The following is a 3,420-nucleotide window of genomic DNA, read 5'->3' on the forward strand; positions in this document are numbered from 1 at the left end:
GGCAATGGACTTCAGCCTTTTCCTTCATATTGATGGTTGACGATGGCAGTTTTCCTACCTGCTGGACACGTCCTATGACAGATGTGATGCCTTTCCTTTGCAAATTAAAGAAGTGGGGAACTCAGTGACCCTTACAGTGTAAGTGGGCAAAAAGTTATACAACTTGTCTCGAGTAGTTTTCCTTTTAATAGAAATTGACTTTGAGGTCAAGCTAAATAAGTTCTATTTGAAATACAAAAAATTAAAATCTATACTGGGCCAATATTCTCTTATACATTATTTCTCACACTCATTCTCCCACCCCAACCTTTGGAGCAAGGTTTTCTACCAGAACTTCTTACTCTACAGGGAGTAAATTAAATCAAATTAACTTTTCAAGATGAGCCATCAATTTCCTGTATGACTAACAAAACAAAATACAAGACAACTTTCAGTATTCAAAAATAATTCAGATTATCACACAATTAGTCTCTTTCTCTTTAACCAATAACTTCACCTATAATTTCATTTTCATTGGTAACAATAATATATTCAAAGATCACAAATTCTTGTCATATGTTGGGATTAAAAGAAAATTAATTGCCAACAACTGAACCTTGGCTCAAGTTGTGGTTTGTCCCAACATAGGTCCCAACCACTTCTGTGAGTTCATATATCTCAGGATCTTCTGCCGTGTGTGTTGGTGGAAGAGGTCTCCTATTTGGGAAGGTTTGCGTCATGAGGAAAAATACCTCTCTTCTCACACTTTAAAGCTTTCAAAGTAGGAGGAGGTTGGGGAGAAGTGATGTAAATGCATAAAACACAAGAGAAAACTGGTCTACACTAAAGACATTTATCGGTATAACTTGCTGGAGGATTCTCTGTACCTTGAAGTCTTTAAACCATGATTTGAGGACTTCAATAGCTCAGAAATGGGTAAGAGGTTTATTACAGGAATGGGTGGGTGAGATTCTGTGGCCTGCGTTGTGCAGGAGGTCAGACTAGATGATCATAATGATCCCTTCTGACCTTAAAGTCTATGAGTCTAACTATATTGCTCAGGGGTTGCTCAGGAGTGTGAAAAGCCTGCATCGCTGAGCAACATAGTTACAAAGCCCTAACCCCCTGTGTAGATAGCGCTACATCAGCAGGAGAGTTCCTTGCTTGGGCTGGACTAATAAAGTCAATGGGAGAGATCTCTCCCATTGGCTTAGAGCATCTGTAATAGCAATGCTACAGCAGCGCAGCTACATTTGTGCACTGTGCCAACATCAGCTTTATTGTGTAGTCTTAGCATCAGACACAAAACCATAGAATCAGGATTCAACATGTGTGTATCCAGAAGTCTGAAATTGGAGCCCGACACATTAATTGCCTCATTGGTTATCATCATTTCTACCATGTGAAAGTCCTTGTTACCCAATCAGGCAACCAGTTTGGGATCCATGGGGAAGGAATATCCTATGAAGCACTCTCTCTTTGGATCCAAATGGTGAAGGATGATAGTTCTCAATCTAACCCTGGTATCCTTTGGAACAGTAATCAGTGACACTGAACTAGTAAGTGGAGTTGTACAAACACTTTTCCTTGGGTCACTGGTCACCATAGCTTCCTTTACTGGGGTAGAAACCAAGAACTGAGTGTGTACTCTTTTCACCCCAGCTCTTTCCAAATCCTTGCCCTTGGTTAGGGTAAATTTACAGTTCTCTGAAGTAGAACCCTTTAGAAAACCATTCCAAATCTCAGCAGTGTTAGTGAGGAATGGCTTCCCGAAACATGCCCAGCTTTTCTTTAATTTGGAGACACAGTTTCAGGAAAGGGCCTGGATACAGGGCTGGATCAGAATCTCTGTTAGTTACCAGAGCTGGAGTTTCTATTCAAAAAGAGCTATTTTTCTGCAGCTATTAGATTTCCAACACTGATTTAATTTTATACACATTTTTAGCAACTACAAAGGATAAATTCAACAAAACCCCCACTTCTATTTCCGCAACATCTGCGCCATGAAGGGCAGCATCTCCCATACCATAGGATTAGCTAGGAGAGATCTTCTGTGGGGCCTGGGTTACACATGATTTGGGAACCAAATACATGGGCATTTTGCATAGTTCAAAGTCACTTACCATGGAATTCTCTCCCCAGATCATCTGAGACAATACTGTCTTCAACAATTGAACTACACTGTGCTCATATGCACTTCCTTCAGTTAGATGAGGTTCTCCTGTTGTTCACTATTTCCAAGTGGAGATTTTAAAATCACTGCTGTTTCTTTGTTAGCATGTCCAGTAAATTGGAGTGTTCTCTAATGTTGACAGAACTGCACTTGAACTTTCTCCATGTCACCATGGAGGGATGGGGGGAAAAGCAAAGCTGAAGTGAGAAATGAGGACTTTAGCAAATGGTCTTTTGTCTTAAATTCTCCAACAGATCTGAGCTACATCCTATCAAACTGAACTAATATCCAATTGGGTGAGCAAACAGCCTTCAGGAAAGATATAAACCCACATCACAGAGAGAGAGAGAGAGAGAGAGAATACATGACAATGAATGTGTCAAGTGAAATTCCAGAGCAGGTTACATCTGATTATTCAGAATCAGGACAAGAGATTCTACCATCACATTCTCCTCTGAGCCATTCAAACATACTTCACTCAGCACTGTCTCAATAGTCAGTTATATTGAAAATGTTGTAAATAACATACTAGGATCTCCATAATGGGGGGAAAAACAGCCACATTGCCAGAAGTGGATTTGCCAATAGATGGAACCTGGGATTTAAACTCCAAATGATCACACTGTGTTTGGGATCCATTTGAATTCCCCTTCCAGGTCTTTGACACTTTCATCTCCAGTCATAGCGACTCTGATATAGGATTAAAGAAGTCAAAGCATCATCTCCAAGCACAGATAATGGAGAATGCTTCATCACATGACACTTTGAGAAGTAGATGGATAGAATGTTACAGAGAGAAACTCTACATGGCTCAGACAAAAGGTAACAGTTCTGCAGTGATGGGGAAGGAAGGAATCTCTGAGTCACCCCGTCTCCTTCCAGTGTCACAGAGGCTGAAATGACACTTTTTTTCCAGCTCCTACTTCTCTTCATTTACATATAATTTGAAAAGTTCCCAATATAACTGCTCTTCAGCGAAACCCAGAGCAACATGAGAACAACAGGCAATGATACAATCTGTATAATTGGTGACTAACAATAACTTTGCAATAGAATGAATGGTATAAATGTGATGCACACTCAAATTGCTCATGGGACAATAGAAAGGACAAATAGGTCCAACTCAAGAGGGCGAACTGCAAAAGGCAAAAATGGGCCACTCATCTTAACAAACTGAGGGATAACGGTGCTGCAAACAGTTCAAACAGCTTTAAAAGTTACTATGTGGGAATCATGAAAAGTATTAAAGAAAAGAAGTATTGATAGCC

This window comes from Emys orbicularis, chromosome 15 (genome assembly GCF_028017835.1).
Source record: "Emys orbicularis isolate rEmyOrb1 chromosome 15, rEmyOrb1.hap1, whole genome shotgun sequence".
Lineage (NCBI taxonomy): Eukaryota > Metazoa > Chordata > Testudines > Emydidae > Emys > Emys orbicularis.